General features: G+C 38.1%; 1 protein-coding gene across 2 annotated transcripts in view; it reads left to right on the top strand.

Annotated features, from left to right (window-relative positions):
* MAP3K1 (mitogen-activated protein kinase kinase kinase 1) overlaps positions 1 to 16,629 on the top strand; it is a 57,404-nt gene that overhangs the window by 1,314 nt on the left and 39,461 nt on the right. The window lies entirely within an intron of this gene.

A 16,629-nucleotide genomic window follows, 5' to 3' on the forward strand; every position in this document is an offset into this window, starting at 1 on the left:
GGGAACTGAAGCGGTGTGCGGGGCTCGACCCCGGGCGGTGGCGGTGACAGCAGTGGCGGGGCGGCTGTTCCCGCGGGGAGAACTAGAGGTGGGCTCCAGCGCGCCGTTCCCCGCGGCGGGTCGGCTGCGGAGCGGCGGGAGCTGCCTGCGGAGAGCAGGGCTGGGGCGCAGGGGCACCCGGTGCGGTGTTGGGGTGCCCGCAGCTGTCAGCGGCGGCGGCTGCACGGAGCCCGGTAGTCGGAGGAGCGGGTCGGGCTGCGCGGCGTCCGAGCCGCGGGGGGTGGCGTGTGTGTTTGCGGGGGGTGCTTTTGTGTTTGACTCCTGCCGGAGTTCCGAAAGGCTTTGAAGTGTGAGTTGTGGTGGTGGCGGGGCCCGGGCCGGATGTGTCAGCTACTGGGTGTCGGGGCTAGCGCAGCCCGTGAGCTCTGCCGCAGCTCCGCCGTGCGGGGCAGGGCGCAGACTGTGCTCCTGTCTCCTCGGTGCTCACCGGGCACCTGGCCGCTGCCTGCATCTTCCCGGCGGTTCGCTGCACAACGTTACGGGTTTGCTTTTTGTGGTGCGGTTATTATTGAAGGACATTTCCGAATTCCTAATTACGATTTGTAGTATTGTGATATTGCAGAACTGATTTCCTTAATCTTTATGAACGGAGGGGAGGGGGGAGGCCTAGGGGGGGAAGAGATCCTTTCAGACGTCCACTCATTTCTTCAAGAGAAAGTAGTTCTGTGGTGGTTTCCTCTAGACTATGCATTCCAGTGGATTAATTTAGTGCCTTGTTGGTGTTTGTAGCCCCTGTTTGCCTTCCGTAGGTAATATTTGATAAGTCAATTTTCTTGAGGTTTCATAGAACTACTCACATTCTGCCTTTTGACATGTGTAGAAGTGTGGTGGATGTGAAAGCGAAGTCATGTCCGTGGTGAAGCAGTTTGAGTACTTAAGAATACTTTAGGCTTTAACGTGCAGTTGATAGGTCTAGCTGATACGTGTGTGGGAAGGCACTGCAGTGGTGATGGTGTAATTTTAATGTGAAGTTGACAAATTCATATGGATTTCTTGTAAGGTTTTGTATGATGTGGACTACACAGTTTAAGAACTTAGTATCAACATCTGAGGACCTGTTTTAATGCTGCCTTAAAGTTTGTGTGCCTAATTATTTAAACTCCTCAAGAAATCTAGTTTCAGCTTGAACATATGACTTGTATGTTCTTTTCAGTTGTGCCTTATATCATGTAAATCTCAAGGATATTTTTTAAAGGTTGACTTGTCTTGGGACTACTGTAGTAATGACTGTTTTGTAAAATAATGTTCTGTTGAATGAATTCCAAGCAATTCAGATGGATTTGTGTCTATTTCTAGGACAGTATAAAAATGCTTAATACAGTGCAGTCATAACAGGTAAGAAATAACTCTGTGCTTAGAGGGTTAGTGAGAAGTCTTGTGGGGGGAGGATAAGGTTTTAATTTTAGCAAATTACTTGTCTTTTTATGACTCTTAGCACCATCTTTGTCTCTATCAAGTAGTGAAATCATAATGTACTGTATCTTGTATTGCAATGTAACCAGTTTCATTACTTTCCAAGAAAATAAGATTCGGTGTCAGGATGTGTTTAAAATAAATCAGGGCCTTATGGTGATAGCAAACGAGAGTTAGGTTTGATATTAAAGGTTCAGGAAGGTCAATATATGTTGCATTGATGCTGAAACACTTAAGTCTATCCTTGCTAGTCTGTCACACAGCAGCAATGACAGAGGAGCTGTGGACCTTTTTTCCTTTGCCATGGACAGTTTTGCTTACTTTTAAGTACCTGCCTTTGGAGTGTGTGTACAAGTTAACCTTTCTACTAAATGCTCTCTGACATTTTGACTGGAAATGTTAACAACTTGTAGAAAATACTAAATGCCAAGTGCTTTTCTCTCTAATATTTTAGTAAGATAATCTACTTGGAATTTATCATCAGTTGAAAGTACATGGCAACATTAATAGACATTATTCTTCAGAAATATCCTATAAATGCTCATGTAGAGTATCTCAGCAATTCTGTATGTCATGTTACCAGTAAACAGATGTTAGACAAAGTACTACTTTGTCTGGCTCTATCAAGAATTTAAAACATCTCTCTGCCCTTACTGTGATATTAATTGACTTGCTCTAGCCAAAGGAGGGAGCTTTAATTTTTCTGTAAGTGTATTGCACATTAAATTTCAACATGCAGCTGTTTCCCAGACATTTATTAAGAAGCAAACTGAAGGGTATAATCAAAATGTATTATGTGGAGGTTTTCTGATCTGTTTTTAAATACAGTTGTCATATTTTCCTGTAATGATCTACTGTTAGTTAAGATACTGTGCTTGCTCTGAAGTCCCCCTACCAGTCTCCCTGGTGTTAACAGTTACTTTCATTTTAAACAGATTTTCTGTTTGTGTTTATGCTGGAAGACCTGCATGAGCTACAAAATGAAGCTAACAAAGGAAACTGACTCTGCTGTTAAATTCCAATTATAAATATTACCTTTTTTTTTTACTCCCTCAAGCATTCTGCTTGCTACAGCAGACAGCAAATAATTTCACTAAAAGCTGTGAAGGTTGTAAGTTATCTTAGTGTATCACTGTAAGGAGGAGGTGGTAGTTTTACTAGGAATTGCAGCTTCAATGTAAAGCACTTCACACCTCTTTTTCCATATCTGTAGTGACAGTATGCTGATTTGGTTTATATTAAAAGATTCAAATAGTGAGATCAGTTATAATTGTAGTATGATTTCTTGTAACTTGAGGGAAATCCATGAAGGCAAAATGCACCTCCTTCTCTGCAGCCTTAACAATGTTCTTTTAAAGCATTCAGACCCTGTAAGTGATATTTATTTGTGTCTGAAATTGGTGTAGGTGACTTTACATCTGTAAATACAGTATTAGTTATACTGCCATGACCATGTTTTTATAAAAAATTAAAAGGAGGAAATGATGTAGTTGATCTCAGCATACAGTAACTATGTGGTTTGTGTGAAAATTGTTTGAATTTGAAAATGCATATGCTAGATACAGCAGATTTGTCACAGTTCTGCTGCAAGACAATCTTGGCAGATATTTATACTGCATTTTCTGCAGTTGCTGTTTCGTACCTGCTAGAGACACCAAAGACACACGGTGAAACTGCAGTTTATATATACTATACTTATATATTATTATTTTATGTATACAGATATTATATATTTTATATATATATAATATATATATTATTATATATATTGCCCATATACTATATGGGCAAGCGTACTAATGAAAGCTTATCAGTTTTAGCTCTGCTCATCAATTTGTAGCACCTTTGACTTTTCAGAGGAGGGCACAAATGCTTTAAAAGAGCATTGGACTGGGCAGTGGAATGAGAACAGAGAGCATATACCGTCAAAGCACAGTATAGCCAAAGTTTGGGTGCTTTTTTTTTTTATTGTTGCACTGAAATGGTGATGACTTTGTGTTATCTAAAATACAGCTAGGGTAAAAAATGCAGCTGTTATTGACCTTCGGTATTCCTAGTTAAGGTAAAATATTTTGTGTTTTAACCAAGTTCATCATGCTTCATCTTTTTAACTGTCGGCTTAAATAAATCACCAGTTTGTCTGCTAGATATAGCTCTGAGAGAAAATTCACTTCCCACCTCTTCTGTGCTCTGTAGCTTGAGAGTACTTTTGGAAGAGGGTCACCCTCTACTGTGTCTGATTTTTATCACTCTTAGTTATTGCAAGTGGTAGGGTTCTGCTTAAATGGTCTGATCTGTTATGGCAGTTTCTTTGTTCCTGTGCAAAGTAAATAGATTGTAACTAACTAATCTGGAGCTTTCTGTCTCATTGGATTTACTGATACTAAAGGTTCAGTCTCCACTGTCAGTCAGTGGAGTCTAAGTACTGCTAAGTGCAATACCTGTGTGGAGACATGCGCAATTTGTGTCTTACCCAAAGGTCAAACATGTAGAGCGTAAGACTTGAAGATCAGTTTTCCTTCTGTGTGATAAATTTGAGCTTCATGGGATCTTTCAGTGTGCTGATGCACTTGTTTTGAAGTTGGAGTAAAGGTGAGGGTGCAGCTGTAGAAAAGCTTATCCTGGTGCAAAAGAGAATGAGGCTGAAGTGGAAATAAGCTGCTGGGGGTGGGGTGGCTGTGGGAATGCTTCTGTTGGCTTTCACAGGCTTCCAGTATTGGTGAAACTTGGCTTAAGCTTGTTTAAAATAGAAATTATACGTTGGCACGTAGCTGTTCTTTAAACAAACTTGTAAAGCTTGTTTTCAGCAGCAGTGGTGATAAGAGAATGGATCTGGTTTGAGTTTGAGTTTCTAATGCTAATCTCTGTGTTCTTGGAGGAATCTCTGTAAAGACCATAGGGTTATCTTATTTTACTTTTTATCTGCTCTCACTTAAAACTCTAGAATTACTGTTTATTCTTTTGCTGAAGGAAGAGTGGACAGAAAGGCTTTAAAAGCGCTTCATAACTTGTGTCTAGCTAGGAGAGATGGTTAAGTCGAAAGTTGTTTTCTGTTGCTTCCCTCCCTTTTTATCTTTACCCGGAGGCTGAGTGTGTTGCCTGCAGGATGCTTCTAATTTCCTGTCTCACTATGCTGCAGAACTGGAGAAACCTGGTCAGTGATGAATAGTGTTGATTATTTTTTGACTGAGAGAGATGTTTGGGGGCTTTTTGTTATTGCCTGTTTGTTTCTTAGTTTGTGGGGGTTCGGGGTGTATTGTTTTTTTCTTGGGTTTTGGATGTTAGCTTTTTTGGTGGCTGGGTGATTTGTCTAGGTTTTTTGAATCTTGGCTGAAAAATGTCCTGAAAAAAAAAAAGCAGTGCTATTTACTTGGTACTTAAGAGCCATTTGAAATTGGGATTTGTTTACCTTCTGTCTGGAAATGGATGAAGGACTTCTCAAATTTTCCTAATAAAAGCTGATACAGCCATAACTCCCTGTTAGAAAATTTGGCGCTTCTGAGTAAAATTTATAGTGCTTAGTACCATCTGATGACTGAGATTTGAAGGTGTTTGCAAAAAGAGACATGTTTCTTAAAAAAAATAAAAAGAAAAAAAGTAAAATGTCATTGAGTATTCCTATTTCTCTGCTGTGAGATTAAACTGGAAATCAAATCAGTCTACCTTTGTTTAATACTATCTCCACATATTTTCTTTGTGTCCCTAAAGCGTTAACTATTTACATCATTCATGGAAATATAATACTGTTTGTTCTCATCTTTGTTATCCTAATATTCAAATTTGTAGTGGAATGGCTACTAATTTACTTAAAATGACAGATGACAACAGGACTTCCCATCAGCAGATTTTGCACTGCCGTTGATACTGCAGTTCCTTGTAACTTACACAGAGGCAGTGTGGAAGGTGGGAGTGCTGGAAAAATGAATGGTGTCTGCCAGACCACACTGACATCGACCACATCTGACATCTTGTTTTCTAAGCTCTTTCATCCTTTTCTTGAGCATCCAGTCATCTTGCTTTTGAGCAAACTGTAATTAGCCTTTTCTCAGCTGTCAGCAGTGATGATCAGGTCCCTTTGTGAGCTGGTAAGTTAACCCTCAAAGGTGTGCAACTGACACTTTTTGTTTTGGCCCATAGATATGCATTTCATTTCCCTAGTTATTTCTTTCAAATAAAATTCTCTTAAATCCAGAGGTCCTTTTTGTATGTCCTAACTATCATGCTTATATCTTCAGGATTGTTCTTTTCAGATACTGACAAGTCTTTGTGTAAGTATTTTAAGTGTTGAAGAAAAGAAATAACTTTGTAATTATACCAAATTGAGAAGGTTTGGGGGCATTGGGGGTTTGGGTTTTTTTGTTTTGTTTTAAAATTAATTGTTTCTACCCATTCTACTGCCAATAAACGCTTGCAGAGTTTTATTTTCTTAATTTGTGTTTTCTAAAAACAATGCTTCAAAGCTCAGTGAATAATAGAATCTCCTGATTACCCCCAGGTAATATTTAACTGTTCCGCATCTGGAGAGGCATACAAAAAGTGTGGTAAAACTTGTAGTGACCTCCAGTTTGCAGTTCATGTAGAATTTATTGAGCTTGTCAGATTAATACACTCTAGCAGGCAAGTGTTCGTTTATTGTCATGGTTAAGACAATATCCTAACTGCTTTGGATTATGACAGTACCTGAATTTCTGGTCATTGAATCTGTACTTTGAAAACTCATGTGAATCAGTGAGTTTTCTCAGTTTATCAATAATTTATGCCTTTTTTTGTTTTCTAAGTTCTTCCATACTTTTAGACTGTGAAGTTGCTATGTATGGTAATATTCCTTTTGATTTTTTTTCTCTTGTTACAAGTTTTAACTCTACAACCATATATGTAATCAGTGTCTTGTATGTTCCCATAAAATACATCTGAAATAAATTTATTTCACTAAATACTTCTACAGATGTCTAGCTTATGACTAAAGACTTGTTTGCATAATGTATGAAAATATTGCAGTTGTCACTAGCATGGAGGCTCACTGAAGTAGTGTTAATGTGTTCTTAAAATTTTTGGAAAGTATCTCCCATATTAAAGATTTGTGTTGCTTACTGATTTTGTTGGATTATTCCTATAAATAAAACACAGGTGGTGGCTCTTATAGTTGTGTCAAGTTGTTAGGCAGTTCAAACTTGAAATGGAGATGTGAACAGCTGGTTTTTAAAAGGAGTGGAGCTGGATAGAATTTCTCTTAGAACTGTACTAAGATGCAGAAGTTTATTTCTAAAAGTTATTTCAGTAATGCCTGCATATAGTTCCAGAACATGAACTCTTCTGTAAATATAGGATGGACATTAATTTCTTGGGTTTTTAACTGTCAGTTGTGCATTTATTCTGTAAGCTCAATATGGTAGGTTTTCTGATCTCTGCAGCCACATCAGATGCCCCAGCCTGTAGGAAGTGCTTGGGCACTGCAGTCTGTAATAGGTTTTCCATGGTAAGTGTGAAAACTAGTTCTTCCTTAATGCCCAGCAAACACAGCCTGGTTCTTCACCACCTGCCCAGCTGTGGTGGCTGCTAGCTTCTGGCAAGTTCACTATATAGAGCAGAATGAACTTTCCCTTTGAATCTCCAAGGTTATGGCCAGGATTTTGTGCAGTGGGATATTCTACTCCACACAGCCTTGTTCACTCCTAACATGTTCCTAAAACCAAGTGTTCCCAGTTTCTTCCACTGACAACAATATGCAACTAATGTTTCTTATCCCTCACAGAGTCTCTTGTGAGGAAGGGCTGGGATACATGGAGAAGGGGACTCAGACATGCAGATTGTTCTCTGTATGTGTTTTAAGCTGGTATTGCAGGAAGAGGGAAGGAAAGGAGCTCCCACTCCCTCTGTCCTTGTGTATTAGAAGGCATGAAACAAAACTCCTGAGGCAGAGAGCAATGCAGATACTTTTCAGGGTTGTTGGTTGAGAATTGTGGTTTACTGAACTGATGCACAAGTGATTGGATGACAGATCTTCTTGGTTTCTCTCACTGTGAAGAAACATACAGACTGACATTCAGACTGCATTTTTTTTTTTGTGGAAAGAAGGCAGATAATCTCCATTAGGAAGCTGAGTAATAAAATATTTTGGATTAAACTAAGATGTCTTCCATCTGTTCAAAGTTGTAAGGTGCTTTCATGTAAGGATGTGTTCAGTGTTGTAAACCTGTATATACTGAATCCCTCAGCAAGCAGATTGAGGAGAAATAGTAATGGCTGGCAAAGTGTTTGGCTTGGGTGGTACAGGGCAATTTAGAATTGCTCCAGTGGGTTACAGTGGTGCCGTGTCATGTGTGATCATGGCTTTTGGCTTCTGCTTCAGTTCAGTATGCCTCCTTTCACAGTGGTTACTGTTATCAGCCATTTTAACTGTGTGGTTGATAGTGAAGGATTCAGTTTTTGGAGAAAACTTTTTCTTTGTGTAGCTACTTTAGAGCCAGGTGGGTCCAAGTGACTCACTTGGGAATGGAAAACTGGATTAAAGAGTTAGAAAGTAGATCAGTAAACTAAACAATGTGAACAGTTCCCTTATACATGCAGTGCTAATCATTTCAGCCCAAAAGAATTCTCAGGCCAAGCTTTTCTTCTGTCTGCAAAAGAGAAGTTTAGGTTTGCGGACTGCACTCCTAAACTCCGGTATGAATTCTCTTCACAGTGAAAGCTGGACTTCCCTTTCTGAAGGGGGGAAAAAAAATTGTTGAAAGGGTTTGGGCTGAAAGTTACCCTGTGAGATGTCCATGAGAAAGGTCTTGGTGACCTTATTCAAATGTTTACTGTCTGTACCTAATACATCAGTGGCAGTATCTTTCCCGGGCTGTGGCTCTTCCAATACTCTCTCTATTTTTTTTCTGTTTTTATTTTTATTTTTTACTGATAACATCTTAAACCTTTGTGAAAACCCTGGCCTTTCTCATCTTTAACCATCTCTCTCCCCTATTTTCTTACACAGTTTCATTAGTTTAATATCATTAAATGTTCATATTTCTATACTCAGGGTATAATTATTCTTGGTCTTGAAATAACATTATTTACATTGAAAACTTTGAAGTATATATTAGCTGTTTTTAAAGTTATGTGTACTTATGGGAAAAGAGCTACTGTTTCTTCAGTTTTGTCTTGTTCCAGCATGTTCAGGTACAATGGTAAACCATCTTATCCTGGTAAATATGCTGAAGTGTATAATTTGCCTTAGTATCTCAGCAGAAAATTAGTATGCTTTACTGTTTGCTTGTTCAGACTTGCTGAGCTGCATGGTTGTGGCAGAATTTTACAGTTCTGCCACTAGTGAGGGTGCCCAGCAAAATCAAGTGGGGAAGGACAGTTGCTTCAGCATTTTGAAATCATCTACGTGTGAATTGTGTTCCTGTATTTTAAAACCAACTGCAAAGAAAGTATAGGTCCAATGTAGAACCCTGGGAGGATAGGCTGCAGGGGAGAGCATATCCAGCTCTTCTGGCTTCCTTTCAGCCCATAGGGTGGACTGCTGAGTTGCTAACAAGGGGAAGTAGTGGGAAATGTGCCAGCTTCTACCATGTAGACAAAGTTCCATAGGAGCTTCACCAGAATGGGTCTCTGACTTTTTCTGGACTTACAGGGGTTTTTTTGAAAGGGTTTCTTTCTAGGCAGCAGTTTAGCTGTATTCATAAGTATTTCCACTGTCTTCAAAGTACTCACATGTGCATAAGTAGTTGAGACCTAAATAACCATAAATAGTTGTGACTTAAATAAAAATACAGGTTTTAAACTTGTGAGTGAGCCGCTAATAAACCCCTTATGCAGTGGTGGAGTCTCTTAGGCTTTTTGATATCCTTTATAAGCAGTTAATTTCTTGTGTATTTATCTCATTTGCAGTATTGGTGCCTTAGGCTGAGTAGGTGGAGCTATTCCAAGTTGGGTTTTGTTTGGAATATGAATCCCAGTTTAGAGGAAAAACAGAACCTGATTTACTGCTATGCCCACCTTGGAGCTGCATGTTATTTGCAGGTCTCTGAGAGAAGCTTCTCTGCTCACCAACTCTGAAGCCTCTGGCAGTAGGCAGTAGTAGCATAAAACATGTTGCACTTAAAATGACTAAGTAAGTGCTGTACATCTTCCGGTCTTTGGGGGGTAAAACGAAGGATACAGGATCTGGTGGTGTAGTATGTGTTACAAACTGCAAGTTCTGGTTCAAACAGGATCTCCACATACAAATGTGTGTTTGAGTTTACATAGGTTTTATACTCTTAGGTTGCTTCTGCCTAGGCCATGCTAATAGTGTTTTGGTACCTGCTAATTTGTGAAATATGTAAAAACTATGAGTTTCTGTTGATTCAAAGGATGTAACACTGAAAATTGCCAGAAGTATGGTGTTTTTTTTTCTCTAATACACGCAGGACCTTTTTAATTATAAATAGCTATACGTAAGGACCCATAAGAATTTGAAAATAATTTGTTTCTTCTGTTACTCAGAAATAATTTCTTTGTTCTAATTAATATTTGTAAGGGGTAGACTACTGAACAAATTTGCCTTCTCTGGTTGCCATTGGTAGAAAATGTACCGTAAGTTTCTGTGATTGTATAACCAAACTGGCTACATATCTCCCTCATTTACAATCCACTTTACTTAGTTGGTAGGTAAACTGGGTTGGAACAAAGCCAAAAACCACATGGAGGACTGGTTTATGCAGTTGCAGCATTTTCAGATCTGTGAAACGTGGTTATCTGTCTAAAAGCTGTACTGGTTATACTAGTTGGGACCAGCTGTGCTCTGTCTCCCCTCTGTGGGAAGAATGCAGCACATGTTATGGGAGCTGGTACCTTAAGGAGGACAGGCTCTTTAAGTATTCTCAGTTAATCTCTAGGGAAGAAGACACCATTGCCTCTGGATTTCAGAACACTTTCTCGTGCAGCAAATGTGATGGCAAATATATTTGTGATTTATTAGAGACACAAAGCAGGCCTCTGGATTTTGCCCTACAGAAAATTTTAAAACTTCCCCCCCCCCGAAACCACAAATAATTAGTGCATAATCATAAATGCAGCCAAAGTTTTCATTGTAGTCATAATTGGGTAAGGTTTTGTCATTTGTCAGTAGAATGTCTATCCAATTTTTCCTCTAGTTTCTTTACAATAACTTTTGGAAAATAAAATATACTATGCAGAGCTTGTTCTTCCCTCCACCCCTTATTCCCCAGCCAGGTTCACTTTAGAGAACCAACATTTCACTTTCTCTTCTGAAGGCCCAGTGTCTGCTTTATTGCGTTTCTGAGCCTTATTGTGACAAGCTCTGCATTTTGATACCTAAAAGGAAATAGGAAATGAGGCAATATGCGTCCTTTCCATGTTCAAATAAATGGCATGTTTTTATAGCTGGGAGGGGATAAAGCTGGCTCTCACAAGGGAAGTGGTTAGTGTAGCTGATTCTTACCGTGGTGACTTTTGATAAGGATTTGTTGGGTTATTGTATACTTCTTTGCTGTTGCTAAAATAATCTGTAATTACAGGATTTAAAACATTGGAGTCTTTTAGTTTAACTGTTCCTTCAGAAGCTGCAAATAGGCAGTCAGAATTGAAAGCTGCTTACCCATATTCATACAGAAGTTGTATGTAGAAATTTGTGTAGATATGTGGCTGGCTGGCTAATGCTTAACCCAGACATATTAAGCAAGTAGATAGGAAGGCTCTCTTTTGAAGCTGTTGACCTTTTCTATCTGCAGTGTTCAAAGAGCTACAGTTTGGGTCCTGTATCTGAATGTTCACCTAGTATTTGTTGCTAGAAATGGCTGAAGCTGACTATGCAAATGCCTTTAGTCTTCTAGGATAGTATTACATGACAGTATGTTCTTTGCTGGTCCTGTGCAGTCTGGATTGAGGTTGGCCTTGTTCTAACTCTGTTTCAGAGGCACGTCTTCCTCCGGTATCTGTGTGGACATGGGACTCCCAGCACCATAGTCATAGGCTGCCTGTCAGTTTAATGTAGCAATTAATTTAACAGGTGACATTAGTCTTCTTTTTTACAGACAGGTCAGTTCCAGTACACAGTATAAGATTAACTTGTTGAAAAAGGCATTTCCATAAACAGTCCGTTAGTAAGACACAAGGGCATGACTTGTGCCACACATGGACTTTCCCCCAACTGTAGTTCCAACAGTGTTTCATGGAAACTAGTCTTTATTTCTGGTCTCTTACATACCTGGTATAGTTTCATAGTGATTTGAAAAGCACTTGCACACCTGTTGAGACAGTTACAACTGCTTTCTCTGTTACTGTCTCATTCCTAAGAGGCTGCTTCTGTGATACAAGTCCCCATGGTAAGAAGTAAAATGAGTCTGAAGTCTTTTGTGATCTCAAATGTTTGATTAATCTTTGAATATTTAATTAAAATTTAAAAAGGAGTTTACCTGTGTGTTAAGACAAAAACTTTTTACTTCCTCTTAGACATTTGTCTTGTAAAGATCTTTTAGAATAGCATTCTTCTCATTGACCTTAAGATCAGCATATTGCAAATGTTTTTCAGTAATGTAAGACATCTAAAATGTCTTACAGGTTTTACTACGACTAACAAGATCATGCATTGATTTGACATAAGATTCCTTTTGTAATTTCTCAATATGTGGCAGTGCCATTAAAGAGGAACACCTTCCAGAATTGTAAGAGGTCTGGACTTTTTTCTGCTTTTTTCATTCTTTCCAAGTACATTGTATAGCAGAGTACAGAAAATGAAATTTGATTACAGATCTCTAATAATTAGACATATTCTGTGGTAGATTTCTTACTGTGTCATGTTAACACAAGCTGTTTGTAACTAAGGGTGAAAGTCCATTCAGAAGAGTTGTAACACAGCAGGGTGGTCACAAATGGGACTGTAATCTAGTACAGCTGCCATGCTGGTCAGACTGCTTGGCAGGTCAGCTGTTTAGCTCCTTGCTGCCTCATCTGCTTAATATGCTGAAGCACAGCTGATGAGTAAAAGCTTTCTTGGTAGAACCTCAGGGAACTACTTCAGATTCAGTTGTTGTTACAGAGGAAATATCTTTCACCCAAAGGAAATCAGTAACCAGGGGGTTAATTTCCCTTCAAGTTGGTTCAGTGAAACTTTGCAGTCTCATTTCCCATACTTTTATGACTATTTACTACTAAAAATTACTAGGTATTACTGTACTGCTTCAAGTCACTGTCTGAGTTTATTTCCTATATTTGTGTTGGTTAAAAACAAAACAAAACAAAAATCACAAAAAAACCCCACAAAAAACCCAACCCAAACAAAAAAAAAACCTGCTCTGCTTTAGATTACTACTGATTTGCGCATGGATTCAGATTTTAAATTCTCAAGTAGGTGGTGGAAGTGTGGACAACATACAACTTACTGAGATTTCACTTACAACTTTCTGGAAGAAACACCTATGACAATTTTAGAGGAAAGCTTTATAAGGTGGACTTGACAATGGGGTATTTCCCAATAAGAAGACATGAGCTTGAAGAAAATTAGCTCTTCATTTCATTTAATTTTGAGTAAGACAGTTACAGCCGCTTGCAAATAAGTCAGTTTAAAAACTGTTTATTGGTCTAAGTCTAGTACTAGACCACTAGAGTGAGCCACTAATAACTTGCTTCAGAAGAAAGAAGAAAAATATAAAAAAATATAGACACTCTTGAGCTGTGCATGTTTAGATTTTTTTTTACAGTGTGAAGATACTTTAACCTAATTGAGTGTACAGAGAATTACAGGAATCAGTTCAAACAGAAATTAGTTGTGCTTCATCAAATACAAAAAAAAAATAAAAAAAAAAAGGATTAGGTGAGTTGGGCCTCACCTGTAGCTTAAGTACATGCTGGTACTTGAGTAGGATCACAAACCAAGCCAAAACTCCTAGCTAGCAACTTCTTCATTTGTTTTTTTTTGTTGTTTTTTTTATATCCACTTGTATTCTTACTCAATCTTGTCTCATTTTCCTCATGATTAGGCTTTTTTCAAAGTAACTCATATTCCTTATTCAGTGTTTTTTAATATTGGACTTTTAAAACACATTCTAGTCTTCTGTTCCTGCATTCTAGATTTATACAGAACTTCCATCTGAATGTTCATACCAAAAAAAAACAGCCTTCAAGTTACACACATTTTGATTACATTTGAATAAATAGTTCAGAATTTCTCTTGCTAGTACTTGGTTTATGTTTTCTGGAGATGAATGCATATTCTTTTTGCTTTGCTGTGCCCTCCTTGATTAGAATTGCTTATGCAGAAAGTAAGGGTTGGGTTTTAAATAAATCTGAAATGCGGAATTAGGTTCTGAAATGTAAAGCCTAAATTTGGTACCATCTTTGGCTTTTTTTTTTTTTTATTACTTTTTTTAGAAAACCAGATTGCTCCTATGGATACTCCCATATGAGTTGGGAAGCTTTTGTAATGTGAAGGCAGGGAGGAGAATCATCCAGAGCAGCAGTCACTGGTAATCTTTCCCCTTCAGAAATGCACTGCTGTTGTTTTTCTGAAGCCAGCAATGGGAACAAATTAGCAGAAGAGTATGTTAGCCAGTTTGCTCAAGTGATGTGGTTTATTGTGACTTTTCTTAGGATTGAGTGCATGTATTATGCAATGCTATTTGCATTATTAATTTGAAGTTGGAAGCTGTTAAGTATCTCCTAAGTATAATGCCAAAATTTTACTTTTCTTTTGCTTGAGATGCTTTTTTAAGTGTTTTTGAAGAGACACTGGTTTGGCCTTTGTCCACCAATTTGAAAGCCAGTAAGATTTTTTTTTAAGGTCATCATTCTAATGGACCAGAATTTTTGCTGATGAAGAAATTTTCTGTGTGAACAGAAATGCAAGATCTGGTCAATGTCTATATAACCTTCCCTTAGACCACTGATAGAAAATTTACTGGGAAAGCTCCAGAAACCAGATTAATATACACTCAAAAGCATGGATTCATTTAGTCCCTTTCTTAATTTAGGACATCATGGTGGTCAAAACTACAGTAAAATCTTCAGGAGAAACTGGTAATAGATGGAAGAAAAAAAATGCAGCAGGAATATATGCATTAGTTTCAGAAATTTCTGTTAAAACTGCAGTGCAGAAAGAGGAGCCTTTGGACCTGTTGTAAGATAAAATGGTTTCCTAGCCAGCTTCCAGAGTTGTAGTCTGTGTTGGTAGGGCTTTATGTCTGGCAGTAAGATATGGGGAGGAAAAGAGACAGGTCTTGGCATTGCTGAAACTGGAGCTGGTTCAGCATTGTTATTTATGGCCTATTCTGGGTTTGCTTTTGTTGTGCACGTATGTTTCAATTATTTTCCATTTGTTGTTCTTCACTGTGCTAAACAGTATGGTCAAAGTTAAGGAAAAAATATTTCTGTAGTTAGGTTCTGTACTAGAACCTAGATCTTGGGAATGGGGTTTCTGATTTTGGAATGAATGCTCATTTAAGAAAGATGATTTTGTAGATGCAAAACCACGTAGATGGCTTTCAAACAACATTAAAAAAATAAAGCACATTCTTCCTTAATTATACTGATGTCTAGGTGAAATACTGTTGTTTAAAACCCCTTAAATTTATGTAGTATTTTTGAATCGTGTATACTACCAAGTCAGTCCTGCACTTTTAGTATTTTTTGGGATGGTTTCTTAAGGTTTTAAAATCAGAGAAATTGTATAATTATGGAGTTTGCTTTCATTGGAGATGCAAAAATCCTAACCTGCAGCGTGAAATTTTCTATCAGATAACCATTTCTATCAGATAACCAAGAAAGGTGTCCTAGATACATGGGGATAAAATCACACACAGTATTTGCTATGAAGTAGGAAATCTGGAAGCCACTTCTAAAGAATAAAGGTTAAAAAAATAAAAAAGTGGGAAATAAATATAAAAACTCCAGATAACTAACTTGCTTCACACATTGATTATATTTTTTTGTTGGCAACACATTAATGCATGGACTACTTTTCATGCTCAGCTTTATTCTCAGTAAGAACATTGCTTTTAAGTTAATACTGTTACATAGGTGTGAACACCTCTCTTTACTTATTGGGTCCTGGTCTGGAGGGAATATGGATTGCTGTTGCATGTCCTATGGTTGTGTAGGTAGTTTACTCTTTAATGCACTGTGAAATTGGAGTTGGTAAGTAGCAAATGGAACAGCCAGCTGCTACTTACAAAGTAACATCTCTCAAATTAGCTAATGTTTTTTTGCTGTACTGCTTCCAACTAGATGTATTACATGTGCATGACACAAGATTTCCTGTAAAAAGGATAATTTTATAAGATAAATATTTGTGTTTTGTGGACTGTAAAATGACTCTCTTTAAAGGCAGTTCTGAGTTTGTTGCTCCTCGATGAACTTTTAAAAATACTGCTGTAAAAGCCTGCAGAAATAAATTGCAGGTGACAAGGGTCTTGTACTTTTTTAGCTTAACTCATGCAGCTGAGTTTTTAGTCGATGGTGACTTTGCTGTGGATGAAGTTACATGAAGTAACTAACCAAATAGTTACTGCAGAGAATGGGCCCAGTGAGTGCATTCTGCAGTGCAAAGAAACAAGTCCTGATCTCCACTGAAGTGCTTCCTGTTGTGTTCTTAACAGCTCTGTGGCAGTAAATTGTTTATTACTTAAGCAAGTCGTCTGAGGAGAAGCTGAATTCTGACAGATTGTATAGTGTAGTGAAGTTCAGTTCTATGCTGATCATATCCAGTTTATGTAAGCATTGTGTACTTTAAATTGAGTCAGCACTGTACTGTGCTGTTCATAACAATTCAGTGTAAAAATCATTTAAGACTCATGTGTGTTTCCCTTTTTATAATTGTTGAAACAAACAGCTGTATTTCTACATTGTCTATTCTGGCTCTTTGAATGTAATGATCCATCAGAAAAGAATCGCGTCCTGAAACATGCTGAGATGTTAGAACAGGACTTGAAAATAATTTCTGTTTTCCAGATTTCTGCCTCCCATTAACTGAGTTTCACAGAGATTGGTTGTTGTTTGGTTGTTTGTTTTTGTTTTTTTTTTTTTGCATGGTACACCAGGAAAGAGAAGGGTTTTTTCTTGGCCAGATAAAAGAACCTGAAAGCATGCAGCTAACTTCTGCAAAATCTTTTCATTCTCCACTTCCGCAAGGGAAGGAGAACTTAAGAAGCTGCCTTTAACTTCTGTTAGTAA

Source organism: Melopsittacus undulatus, chromosome Z (genome assembly GCF_012275295.1).
Source record: "Melopsittacus undulatus isolate bMelUnd1 chromosome Z, bMelUnd1.mat.Z, whole genome shotgun sequence".
Classification (NCBI taxonomy): Eukaryota; Metazoa; Chordata; class Aves; order Psittaciformes; family Psittaculidae; genus Melopsittacus; species Melopsittacus undulatus.